The sequence below is a fragment of the Amblyomma mixtum genome, chromosome 7 (assembly GCF_055824585.1).
Source record: "Amblyomma mixtum isolate Tamu chromosome 7, ASM5582458v1, whole genome shotgun sequence".
Classification (NCBI taxonomy): domain Eukaryota; kingdom Metazoa; phylum Arthropoda; class Arachnida; order Ixodida; family Ixodidae; genus Amblyomma; species Amblyomma mixtum.
Window position 1 is genome coordinate 75,590,402 of NC_143018.1, and position 14,213 is coordinate 75,604,614.

Consider the following 14,213-nt stretch of genomic DNA (forward strand, 5'->3'; position numbering starts at 1 on the left):
CCATAAGTCTCTTTTAAAATTTTGTCTTATATTCTTACTAAGTTGCATGAATTAACTTTTTAGGCCCTTTACACCGCCGTTCATTTAGACTTGAGTATAACAGCTATTTAAAATAATTTTCTATACCCTGAGCTTGGCGCATGATAGCCTTAGTCGCTTATGCGCCATTAAACTCAACTCAACTCACCTTTACCACTTTGTCGTCCACAGAGTCCGGTAATAAATGCTTTTCATGACCAGGAGAACTCTACGCTGCAGACGATGACCTTCGACTTGAGCGGCTGGCTGCCGCAGTTCGTTCTATCGACACTGTTCAACATCCTCCGAGAGATCGGTGTCTCCTCACGCGTCCAAGTGAACTGCTACGACCTGCACCCGTTGTGTATCTCGCAAGGCGGAGGATTGTTCGCAATCTCTAACTTCCTTGTGGATCTGGGCAAGCGCACTGCAGAAGAAGCAGCCATCCTCCTGGAACCACTGGTTTCCGGCACGAACGTTACTTCAGCGTGCATTCATTGCAGCAGCACTGTGGAAGACTCTGTGGTCGAACAGTTAGTCGATGCACTCGGCAAGACCAAGTCCGTCAGGTGGGCACTTTCTGTTTTTTTTTATGCGAAGCATACTACTTTGGCTACCACTTCAGCCCTTCACTGTGGTTATGCGCCTCCAAATTACGTGATCCATGACGTCACACCACGTGACACGATGACGTCACGACAGTAGAGAAACGGGGGCCCACCTGGCGCTGTCGCTGTGGTTGTGCGCCTCCAAATCACGTGACACGATGATGCCACACCACGTGACACGATGACGTCACGGCAGTGGAGAAACGGGGGCCTGATATGTTTTGCCGTACTAGTAGCGTGTCCCACCAGGCATCGGGTCCTAGAGCACCGCCGCTGTGCCGAAGGAGGAAGGAAACGTGGGCCGGAGACGGGGAGTAGGGGAAGTGAAGGAAAAACTGTATTTACATTGTTACATGATTATTTACATTATTTACAAAGAGCGGGACTGAGAATGGCTCTCAGTGGAAGGGGAACGTCTTCGTCAACCGTAGTCGACTGGAGCTAGCAGGCTTCTCTCGGCCACAATCACGGCCGAGTTAAATATCGTTTGGTTTCCCCAGATCCCTGGCTGGGGAATAATGGTCGACGAGCACTGTCCAATCGGATGGACCGAAGGGGACGTTCTTGTTACCACCCACGGCTGGGCAGGTGCGAGCTTGTCCACTCTCTCGCAGCTGGGTCGATGAGAGGGGGAGAGGCCGACTCATCCAGCCCTGCGGGAAAGGAATCTCCCGAAGACCTCTAGCAGGTGAATGAACTTGCTTCCCCGCCGATTGCCCAGAACGCGAGTCGGGGACACAGAATTCTTCAATTATCCGCCAGCGTGACCGGCGCCGGCACGTCGCCTCTGCTGTGGTCGCTCGGACAATACCTCCGGCGCGTTCCCGGCTTTCGCCGCTATAGTGGTCATCTCTGCTCAAGGAATTTCGCTGGGGTTACTGCTGACAATGGCCCTCGACATTCCTGTTACACTAATCCGCTGAGGCTCGGAGGGGCATTCCAAGCATCCCACTTCCCATGGTCGTCGCCAGTTGTCGGCCTTGTTGATTGTTCACGGTAGCTGCTTGATCGGGCCCACGTGGTCCGAAGTACAGTCACAACAGCACGTCCGCCGCCCGAAGAGGTCTCGTAGTGGTTGCAGCCAACGCTGCTGCGCGCAGAGACCTGGAGTTGTGTCCGTTCGGCTTTTGGTCACAGCTGGGCCCAAAGGTTCTTCTTGCTTCGTTGACAACTGTAACGGTCTCAACCAGCAAGGTACACAGCCCAACAAGCAGAAAGCGCCAAACCGACATTAAGAACTGTCAAGCTGTTTTCGGTCGACAGAGTCTGTTTAGAGAAAATGAGCTGTCGCGTGAAATTTACGTCCTCCTCCGAAAGTCTCCAAGTTTGACCAAACCAGAATACACAGAGCTTGTTTAGCCAAAAGGGAAAAATTTCCTAAAATTTTGGGGGGGTGCCGTAGCACGGTTTATGTCACAGAAAGCCACCGCCCGTGAGAGCACAAAGAGAAGGTGGAGCTGCTGAACACACATACAAAACAGACAAAAATGATTCCCGCTAAAGCAAAAAAACAAAATACAAATTTGCATAGCGGATTAACGTCCGGGGAGTCAGGAAAGGGCATTACACGGGAAAGCTTCGGCTGAGGCCATCAGCGTTGCCATTACTCGCACCTTTCGGCAACGTATGTGAACTGAGTCCCGCAATGCCAAGCTCCGAAATTTCGCTCTCATTTCGCATAGGAGAGTGTAATGAACAAAAGACAAAAAACAAGCATTAAACTCAATATGAGATTATGCGTCACATCCGCCCCTTGCGCGGCCGTGGTCCGACAGCTGCTTTAGCAGATGAGACATTACATAATGCTAGGAATTTCAGCTTGCATTTCTGTACAGGAGAGTTAAATGAACAAAAAGAAACAAGCAATAAACTGAATAGGATTATTCCTCGAAACCGTCCAGAAACAGCGTTACGATTAGAGGAAATTACTGGAAGAGGAAATTCTTCAGCCGCCCCCTGCGCGCCCGCGGTCCGATAGCTACTCTAGCAGGTACAAAATGACACAAGGCTAGGAACTTCAGCTTGGGACCCTGCACTGTTCTTCGTCCAAGTCTCGCGGTTCTGAAGTTTAGCTGACGCTCAGAAAGCAGAATGCGAGAAGGGAGCGAACGAGTGCGAATGCCGTGCCAGCGTATCCGTCTCTCTCGGATCGGGTTCGCGCGTTGCGGTCTCTTGGCTTGTGTTCCCACGGGGCGGGTGCGAACTCTTGAGCACTGAGGTGCCAAATTGGGGCGGCTACGCGGTTCGGATTTCAGTCGAGCAGTCAACAAGAGCCGCACTTTCCCCTTGATTAACTCTTCCCGTTTGGCCACCTCTATACGCTGCCGCTCCGTGGAAACCCTCGCTGTTGGTTTGCGGGGCGCGTCACTAGCCATCGCGGAACCGTCACAGGTTAAGTCGTCGACGTTCGCCTCATTGTCAGTTTGTGATCCAGCCTGCTCTGGCTCACTACCGTGAGAGTTTATAAGGGTTACAGGGCCACGTTTGCCCTCTTCACCCGCGTGCTCTGCTAGCGCTGCGAATTCTGGAGCCTTCGAACTGGTGAGGACCTGCGCAGCGTTATCTCCAAAACTAAGGCCCTTTTCTTTGGGCAGCATATCCAAGCGATTTGAGAAAATCGAGGGATACTGCATAGGCAGGTTTTGGGCGACGGCTGCCTTGGTCAGACGCAGCTCGAGCGGGCTCTCGATCGCGACACGGGCAGTAAGTTGGTCGTGTTCGATACCTTTCCTATCCTTATACTGGCGGTACAGCAGGCCAGAACGGAGCTGGAAAGGTATGTTCTTCCGTGACACACCTATGTCACTTTGGGGACTCAAGTTGCGTATAGATTGGTCTTTCTCTTGCTCAGCGGTGAACGTTTCTCTGTCCACACGAAGGAGTTCGAGAAAGCCATCCGAGTGGGGTAACACCAGATTGGTATTCAACTCCTCACCTAGCTCCAGCTCATCACTTGCGCCTGATTCGGAAGACTCACTATAGCTTGCACTACTATCGGTGCTCTTTAGCCCTGTGCTAGAAGTGAGTAAGTCCTGGGCTGGCTCGTCATTTGGTAACGCGGAGCCGTCACGGGTTAAGTCGCCGGCGTTCGTCTCATCGTCAGTCTTTACTAGAGCTTGCTCTGGCTCATCACCGCGAGAATTTACAGGCTTCGGGCTTACAGGTTCAGGTTTGCCCTGTTCAACAACGTGCTCTGCTGGCGCTGCGAATTCACGAGCCTTCGAAATGGTAAGGACCTGCGCAGCGTTATCTCCAAAACTAAGGCCCTTTTCTTTGGGCAGCATATCCGAGCGATTATTGAAAATGGAGGGATGCTGCTTAGGCAGGTTTTGGGAGATGGCGGCCTCGGTCAGACGCACCCCGAGCGGGCTCTCATTTGTGACGCGGGCAATGGGCAAAGACACGCAGTTTTCATTCATGATTTTAATTTCACTTCGCGCCGAAACCTCCTGATTTAATGTCGAATTCCTCTCGGCGCGCTTCGCCAGTAAAATTTGCAACTCCAAACGCATTAAAGCAAGTTGCTTTTCATCAGCTTCCTTGAGACGAAGACGTTCTTTTTCTATCCTGTCAGCCTCCTCCTTAGCGGCTTCCTTGCGGTAAAGGCGTTCTTTTTCAATCCTGTCAGCCTCCTTCTTAGCGGCTTCCTTGCGGCAAAGGCGTTCTTTTTCAGTCCTGTCAGCCTCCTTCTTAGCGGCTTCCTTGCGGCAAAGGCGTTCTTTTTCAATCCTGTCAGCCTCCTTCTTAGCGGCTTCCTTGCGGCAAAGGCGTTCTTTTTCAACCCTGACGGCCTCCTCCTTGCGTTCTTTTTCAACCCTATCGGCGTCCTCCTTAGCGTTCCTGATTCCCTCCTGAATGACTTCCCAGGTCTCCCAAATTTTGTCACCCTCCTCCTTAGCACCACATTCCTTAATAGCCTCAATCAGCTGCGGCTTTCTGTGACTTTTCCTGGCCTCAATACCCAGCTTTTCACACAGCAACACTAACTCTGGCTTCTTTAGCTTGCTCAAATCCATGGCAACTTCCGAACGAGGACTTTCATAAAATAAGATGCTACGTGAAATGCTTAAGCGAGCACGTGCAGAAAAACAATCTACAGGTAGTGATAAATTTCCAGAGTTATCAAGCCTGGCAGACTCTCAAAGAAAGTCAAGCGCTCACCACTGCTGAAGCCAGGACCAAGCGTGGAAGATCCCGCCGCTGCCAACCAGTTGATATGTTTTGCCGTACTAGTAGCGTGTCCCACCAGGCATCGGGTCCTAGAGCACCGCCGCTGTGCCGAAGGAGGAAGGAAACGTGGGCCGGAGACGGGGAGTAGGGGATGTGAAGGAAAAACTGTATTTACATTGTTACATGATTATTTACATTATTTACAAAGAGCGGTACTGAGAATGGCTCTCAGTGGAAGGGAAACGTCTTCGTCAACCGTAGTCGACTGGAGCTAGCAGGCTTCTCTCGGCCACACTCACGGCCGAGTTAAATATCGTTTGGTTTCCCCAGATCCCTGGCTGGGGAATAATGGTCGACGAGCACTGTCCAATCGGATGGACCGAAGGGGACGTTCTTGTTACCACCCACGGCTGGGCAGGTGCGAGCTTGTCCACTCTCTTGCAGCTGGGTCGATGAGAGGGGGAGAGGCCGACTCATCCAGCCCTGCGGGAAAGGAATCTCCCGAAGTCCTCCAGCAGGTGAATGATCTTGCTTCCCCGCTGATTGCCCAGAACGCGAGTCGGGGACACAGAATTCTTCAATTATCCGCCAGCGTGACCGGCGCCGGCACGTCGCCTCTGCTGTGGTCGCTCGGACAATACCTCCGGCAGTCCCCGGCTTTCGCCGCTATAGTGGTCATCTCTGCTCAAGGAATTTCGCTGGGGTTACTGCTGACAATGGCCCTCGACATTCCTGTTACACTAATCCGCTGAGGCTCGGAGGGGCATTCCAAGCATCCCACTTCCCATGGTCGTCGCCAGGTTGTCGGCCTTGTTGATTGTTCACGGTAGCTGCTTGATCGGGCCCACGTGGTCCGAAGTACAGTCACAACAGGCCCACCTCGCGCCGTCGCTGTGGTTGTGCGCCTCCAAATCACGTGATACATGACGTCACGCCACGTGACAGAATGACGTCACGACAGTGGAGAAACGGGGGCCCACCTCGCGCCGTCGCTGTGGTTGTGCGCCTCCAAATCACGCGATACATGACGTCACACCACGTGACACGATGTCGTCACGACAGTGGAGAAACGGGAGCCCACCTCGCGCCGTCGCTGTGGTTGTGCGCCTCCAAATTACGCGACACGATGATGCTTCGCATTCTCCAGGCTTAACGAAGTTAAGCCTCAGCCATTTTTTTTTTAAATGCCTCCGCAACCGTTGGTTTTTGAACGATAGCACGGCCGTGACTCGCCCCTACAGCGCGCATTGACCCAAGCTGCATTAGACTCGCATCTCTCCCTCGCTTCACTGAGGATCACTGGAGCGGCTGGAGATACGGCGGGACGCCAACGCAAGTTGAGCAGTATACGTTGTTGGGAAAGTTGGTTCATGACAATGGAAAATTCGAGCAATAAAGACGTTCACAAGTCAGGAGAACACGACACGAGCGTAAAGAGGTTATTCGAACAACAAGCAAGGTTAGTTTTGCCAGCACAGGCTCAGAACAGTATCAAAAGCAGATATGAGAAAAAGGGGGAGCCACGACAGCCTGCCTTCGAGGGAACGTACTTCAATAATATAAAGTCCGATCGACGCTTCACTGATGCAGCCTGTAGCTCGGATGGTCATCTCAGCATAAGAGGTCAATTCAAAACCAGGAGCAAGATCAGCTATCGAAACATTGCTGGCACACAAATGCAAGTGTTTATTAAAAGAACACAAGATTATGCGAAAGTGTTTGCAAAAAGAAAACAGCAAGCTAACTTGTCGAAGCGTATTTTATCAAGAACTAGAGGCTTTATCACTGAAACATCGATATGAATTTACAATAGCGAAGTTGGTTTCCTCGAAGGCGCGTTGTCGTCACTTCTTTTTTTTCTGATATCTGCGTTAGTTTGCAATCTGAGCTTTTTCTGGTACAAGTAAGTAAACTTGCTTATTCTTCGAACAAACCATAGTAGTAGGTTCTGTCCCGTCTAGTCTTCACTTGTTAGCCTTTTTCTTGCCCAACCTATCTGTCCATCTTTATGTACATTGGAGGTGACCAAACTGTATTAGCGATGCTCTTCATCCTAGGTACCGTTTGAAAAACATCTCAGAGAAAGAGTTCGCACGGTTTCAGTGGAAAGCCGACTGTGCGCTGGAAGTTTGTCGGTATCTGGCAGCCGCTCATTTATCAGCAACTTTATAGGGAGGGAGCACTCGGGGAGTGACGATCCTGTCTGAAAAATACCTTCCTTACGCTTCGTTTGGGAGCACGCGTGATGTTACGTCAACGGACCCTAGAATTCCCTGCTTTCAGACTCTAAACTATAATAACAGCGCTTGTATTCAGCGAATCGGCATGTATAATTCTAGTCCAGTAAGCAGCTTGAATTGCTGGACAAGAGAAGATGGATTGAATATGCTCCGATATTTGCTCAGACTGAAGTATGAAGCAAAAAAAAAATACGTAAACTCAGAAGGGTGGAAAACATCCAAGAACAAAAATTTAGGATAACTTTTTATTTGGTATTTTAAGACTTTTCTTTGAGCGAAAAATTGTCTCATATGCCACTCGACGGCTTAAGTCAAGAGAAAATTTCGTGACGGCCTTGATTCTGTTGATGACTGGTATCATTTATAAGTTCTTTCTTCTGTTCTGATTTCGCTGGTGCTTCGCTGGCAGTAGTTACTTGCCCACGGCAGTGCTATGCTTCCCGAAGTTAGTGACGCTAGTTTATCGTGTACACGTTCAAAGCGTCTCACGTTTGTTCTATGCAGGCAGTTGAGCCTGTTCCTAGACTGGCCTGAAAACAGCATAGTCAGCGTGCTGCGTTCACTGGAGCAGAACCGAAGCGTCTCTGTCCTCGAGATACACAAGGCTACGTTCAGGAAGAGGTCAGCCAAGGCTCTGGCCTGACTGGTGGAGCAGAACCGCATGCTAAACAAGATTTTAGTGGAACTGGACAAGGAAGACGCCGCCGGATTCCCACAGCTTCGTACCGTCTGCCGAGAACTCAAGGAGGCCGTGCCTCGCAACCGTTTTCTAACCAACGTGGATATTAATCTTCAAGATGGCAACCATGCCTCAGATTGCGTCATCTTGGACGCCGTGAGGCGCAACAGGGTGAGTGGTTGTTTCGCTTGCTTCAAGAACTCTCTCACCTGTTTCGGGGTAAAATATTCTTGGAGTGAACCGAAGGCTTAAGGTTGAGAGAAGATTTTCATTCAAAGAATTGCGGGTTTGGTCAGTTCAGGGTGAGGAAGGGTCTGCGTAGCAAAACTATGCTAATGTTACAAAGCGGTAATCTATGTAGTATGGGACCACCATCACTGCCCTCCATGTCACAAGCACTAGCGCTTCGAAGTAGACTGGTGACTGGCAGTGTCCGTTTTTCATGGTGGTTCAGCTGCGAATGATGGGACGGCAGAGCTGAAGACTAGAGTCAAAATGACTGTCACACAAAGCCGTCATGAGCGCTCTTAATGCATTTCGGGACGGTCAGCGAAAACACAGCACAAAAATGTTTTATTGCTGAGGCAGGTGAGGTCAAACGATAGAGACAAGGTCTTGTTCCTAGAGGGAAACGTAGTACAGTTTTGAGCACAAGCCAAGTATGTCGGAGTCCTCAATAGGAATGCCAGGGCACATTTTCTTTGGCTACATGTAGGCCGTGAACTTTCCGGTGTTTATTTATGAGCCAAATCGGCGTATGTCTTTCGGCATTTATATCGTTTTTGTGAAATTGCTGTTTTTCGGCTACCTTTACGCCGCAAACTCAATAAAAGCGGTATTTACCGGTACAAAAAAATCAAGTTTACAAGAGGGAGAATAGATGCACACGTACTGTGCACGGGTGGTTGTAGTAGGTGGCTCGTTCACCTTTTTGACTCGGTTTTTTAGCATGCTTTTGTTGACAGTAACCAACTTCGAAAATGCTCGTTCAACGTTAGGACTGGAGATGTTAGAAGGCCGAGACAAAATGAGGTAGTCGCCCGCATATAGCTTCAAAAACAGCGCAGCGCCGACCCCAGCACTGTCCCTACACAGTGGCAAGTTTCGGTCCCAGGCTACTTCTTCAAGCTAGAGGCGTCCCTCACTACGGGTTAGAAGGTCTGAGAGTAGCGCACGAAATCGTCTTGCAGCTCTCTCTTCCACTGTGGTCAACAAATTGGACGTGTATCTAGGAGTCATCCGTGAACTTTGATTCAGGAGAAAAATAGTTCAGTGTGCAGCCAACAGCATCAGTGCATACTATGTATAGTGAGCATTTTCCGCTTCTATTAGTGGCGAACCGAAAGATAACTTTAAGCCTCCCGAATGCTTTTATTTTATATCGGTTGTTTCTTGGGCCTTTATTATTATAAATGGCACAGGCATAACCAACTTACTCCGCCGGACAAAAAAAAATTTCACTCACATCGGCGAGGCCTGGGCGAGCCCAATGTAGGAAGTTATTGACCTCACCACGTCGCATCCCCTCCTCCTCTTCTAACGTTAAGCGCCGCTAAGGCTGGATGCCTAAGCACGCAACTCGATCTCCCCGCTGTTTGCACTGGTGCCTGTGTGGTCATACCGCCCAACTGTTGAGCACTATTAACGGAATCGAATCCTCTTTGCTGAGGCGGCACTTTGAAATAAACCAAGCGCAAACGTTCTCGTGTGCTATACAACGTCGGCGCATGTCAAAGGCTCCGAGGTGGTCGAAATTGGTCCTGCGCGCTCTTTTGCGCCGCCCTCACTGGTTTGCCTTCTTTAGCTAGGGCATTTAGTTCCTTTCGTGAACTTTTTCGGTCTTTCTAAGACAAATGTAGCAGCATCTTTTCCCATGCGTATCTAACCGTGCACGCATTAGAGCCTATCTTTATCCTCATCATCTTTAAACGAATCCTTTGCCACTCAGTTCTATCTCATCGTCATCCAGTATAACGAGACACAAAGCTGAAGACGTTGGCTTTGTTGTCTCCGAAAGATGAGGGACCTGTCGGATTCTGTCTTTCCTGTGATGATTTTCACATGAAATGCCTTGTATACCTCTACAAGGACATGTGTTTTAAGCCTAGGCTATCTTCTTTTTAGACCGAAACCACTACTCCAGACTTAACAACGTCGAGCAAGAATCTTGTCTTCTGCTTTCGGAGTAACTGGAATAAGCTCGGGTTAGTTTCTAGGGAGCGTTGGGCGTGCTGCAGCCAATAAGCGGAGGCCGTCCCTCAACTTATGTCACGTAACCTTGTGGTGTCATCACAAGCTGCCCATTGGGTTGTGAGCAAACTTGGCAGTTAATGATTGGTGGCGATAGTTTGCTCGGCAAGAGCAACATCGTTCGCACAATCCCCTCCGGTGGTAGCACCTCCTATCTCAGGGCAGCGGCGCAGCGCTAAAACGCTTCACCGATGCGCCAGGTGTGGTATGAGGGCTCCCAGCTATTTATGAATGTAAAGTAGAGAATGATCAATACTGCATATATGGGCGTTAACTCAATAAAGCTAACGCGTCATACCCTTAATGCGGAGATGAAATATCTCCTTCAATTGAAGAATGAACACATGATTCCGCACGTCTACTCGGTTTAACTACTTTAAACCCCTACAACTTTTTCATATACCAAGCCGAATTAGGCACCATGGTTATCCCGCAGTCCCTAGTTTGTTTTTTAAGGCATTGAAGAGACTTTCATCCTATCATGGCGCCATGCATGTACGCTTTATAAAAACATGGGTGCTGTGCACTGTAGAACAGCTTTGGCCAGCCATTACTTTGACCAGAAAAAAAAAAAAACAGCTGGGAATGAGAACTGAAAATGTATAACTTAGATTCACACCTCTGGTTAAGCGCCGCGGTTACCCGCTTGTCGCATTGGGGATATCTAAGTGGGTTCCAGCCGTATTATTCATTTGGTCCGGAGATCGGGCGTTGTCTAGAGCATGTTACGTGTAGTCACGGGATCCAGGTGGCCTTGAGAGAAGGTAGTCTTCATGCCGGGACTCTACAACAGTAGTTATTTCTTGCCCCTTTAGAGCCTAAGAAAAATGTGGGGATTTTTCTAACGGCAGCTTTAAAAACAGACTTTCTCCGGAGTAAAGGGCGTAGCCATCCGCAATGTCAATCAGCCGTTCACATCTTGGCCTCTTAAGAAGAATGCTGCCCACGTTTGCCTAGGGGACTTTCAAGAATGTGCCATGAATCGTCATATCCTTAGGCCTTCGAGACAGATATACTCAGGAAAAGTGAAGAGGGCTCTTTCATTACTCGAGTTGCAAAACTCCAAAGTCATGTATTCAAGTTTGGTGCTCTGGCTCTGTATGAAAGAGTGAGGTCACCGCAGTAAAAGTCAGTGAAGGTCACAATAAAAATTCCCGGACGGGTGCCAACAGGAGGCTCCTTACCTCAGCCTGCGCCACACTCAGCTCACTTCCAGATACAAACCACAGGTTGTCGCAGGATTTTTAACCGGAATATCGTAGCTAATAGGCTTAGGCAGCGGTAATTATGCACGTGTGGCTGCCATGGAGTAAATCCCACCTAACTTATCAAATGGTAGAATAAACGCTGGAAAGGTGGGATCGCGCCGGGTACAGCTACAGCCCGTCACGTCTCCAGCCGGAGAAAGCGAAAGTGTTGGGAGTTTTTGCTCATTGCATACATGCGAACGCGTGTGCGCACGAAATTCTGTTCAACGAACGGGTTGTCTAGTCACTTACAAAAGAAGACCTCGCAGTGCCTTAATTCCTTTTATTATGTAAATTCCGATGAAACTCCAGATTCCAGGCTTTTGTGCAAAGGCGTTTTGAGTTCTGTGCGCACGTAACATGCCTAACTACACCTTCTGAAAAAACGCAGGTGCTCGTCAATCAAGCAGCCCATTTTGTGAATGGCTGCAACGATAAAACAGAAGCCCTTGCCTTTGAGACACTACAGTACTCGCGGAATGTCCTGATGGACCTGCGCAAATGCGACGAGGCTCGTGCCAAAGAGAAGATCGATGAGGCCCGCAGGAGGCTGACTCTCAACTACTTCATCTTCACTGGCGTCGTCAAGGCCAAGGTAGTCTGCAGCCCTCATCCGAAGGGAAAGTGCAGATTCGACAAGCTAGGCAAGGATTTGCAGGCTCGCATCTGCTCTTACCTCAGCGTGACCGACGTCATGGACATCTAGGCGCTGCTATTCCCCAAAGGGGCATGCACTCCTCGGTAAACAGTAAAGCTCAAGTGTTGTACATTCTTACGCAAACTTGTCACCGGCCGGAGAACTTGGTCACGAGCCCACCTTATCATAACTGACAGCAGGGCAACCGCGTCTTCCGAGATCTCCATTTACCTGTGTCATCTATTTTCTAGGCTAGCTGCCATTCTGTGACTTTTCTAGACCCACTTGATGAGCCTTAAGGTTGAAAAATCTTACAGGTATTTTTATTTGTGGCTATTCCAGGGCTATTATTTCTCATACCTTTGTAGCCGTATTTATTAAACCTTATTTTTTTTTTCGTCTAGTGTGTTAATTCGAGAAGTGCGCCACTAAACACAAAATAAATTCAAAGGCTCTTTTCGTCGTATTCGTTCATGGCTGTTCTCTGGTCGAGGGGCACTGTGTCATTTTGCCAACCTCACTTGGTTTGCACGTTTCCAACTGAACTGACAAGAGACTGTGATGACACGAGGGTAAGCATCAGCAACGTTCCACTAGTTCATTTTGCTCTTAGCTTGAGCTCACGGGTAGTGCATTATAACTCATTTTCTAACATCATGCGGGAGCCTCCAGCGCAGTATATATTTTTTAATTCGTTTCTTAATTCACCTTTCTACAATGCTTTTTTAGGCCCCATTTTTTACCTTTTAAGCCAACATTTACCGTGTGCATTTTTACCTTATGAAGTGACGCAGCACACGGCGTAATTTGCGGTACGATATGCTTTCACTGGAAACTTGATATCTCGGATGCTGCAGTGAAATATGTTGAGATGACATTAACTTGTAGTGGCAACTGCAAGCGAACATTTGTCCGCCGCTTATTCTGTAAGCATATCGTCATGTTCGAAGCTGAATAAAAACTCCGAATGGCCGAGTGGCTGCCATCTCACGGCTGCATTTGCTGCGTTGCAACCGCGCCAAAAGTTCCCTAGGATGGCTGTACAACATGTTCACAAACATGATAAAAGGACGAGACGATTTCCAAATTTTTATTAACCTAAGCATCAAGAAAATATTGGAGCATTATTCTGCACTGTCCTTGTGTCCCGTTCGTCGAATATGAATAGGCCAGCTGAAGAGGAACACAGAAATTCAATAAAATTTAGAAGTTCAAGATTTCGCATTTGGCGCCATCTCCCGAGGCAAATGAGACGCTGCAAGAGGCAAACTCAAATCAAGGAATTACACATCCTTACAATGAATGCACACGAAGTTGACTTCTTGGACATAAAGACCAGCTTTGCAAGCCCATTCATCAGGCAAACATTGTACATGAACTAAATCTGGCACTGTTTTCATCCGTGGCCGACTACAATCTAGGCTGATCCACAGCCGGACTCAGTGCATAGCCTGATTGCGCGACACTTTCGAGCTTCCTGTCTTCCTCACAACTTTTATCTTTTTTAGTGTCAGTTTTTGCCGTTTCGCTCGCACTTGTTGAGCGGACATCTTAGAACACATGGTTTTTAATAGGAGTGTACGCCAGTTCGGCTAGACTCCCTTTTGAGTGTTACACAGATAGTTTTTTTTACCTGCCGGAGAGAGTGCTAGGTTGAGCTTCTGAAGTCCTTTCATTCAGTTCCTACATTTTATATTCCATTGTTTTTTAATTGCTCTGCTGTGGGTGCCTTGGTAAACGCGCAAACCTTTCACAGCACTGGCACTTCGTGCGTCGCTCCAGAGCCTTCTTGACGTCTTCGGCGTGATAATCGGCACTCAGGGTTTTCTGTGCTAGTTCATATTATCCTAGAAAGGAGAAAATCTGAGTTCATCTTTTTTTAGAGCAAGCAACAAAGCATTCATCTTTAGTTTAACACTTACAAAGCACCAGAGGGTCTCGTTTCGCTACAATTCTACATGTAAAATAACGTTGTTAAAAACCCGGGGCGCAAGATTTAAATATACATGAGAGAAAAGCGGTGACTAATCGTAATAACAAAATGCTTGCATTAATCTAGAAAATAATGCTGATTGAGCCGCGGGGGTCTGAAAAATGTGGCCTGGAGAATTTCTACCCTTTTAGGAACTATTTTAAATTCACCAAGGCTCACTTCGTGCTTCTCCTGTTTGCTGCTTAAAAAGGAACCCAAGCAGGTCAACTTTCAATTAGGGGTAGTGCACATGTGGTGGGCAATACAGCCTAAATATAAAGTTAACATATCTGAACGCCTAAAAGCTAGGGGGCGCTGAGTAACAAAAAGTGTCGTTTTGTAACTCCCGTATGTCCCTTTTACGGTGTATTTTCTTCAGAAAATAAATTGCT

General features: G+C 48.5%; 1 pseudogene; it reads left to right on the top strand.

Annotated features, from left to right (window-relative positions):
- Positions 1–261: 261 nt before the first annotated feature.
- Positions 262–12,117, top strand: LOC149336541 (uncharacterized; annotated as a pseudogene).
- Positions 12,118–14,213: the final 2,096 nt, after the last annotated feature.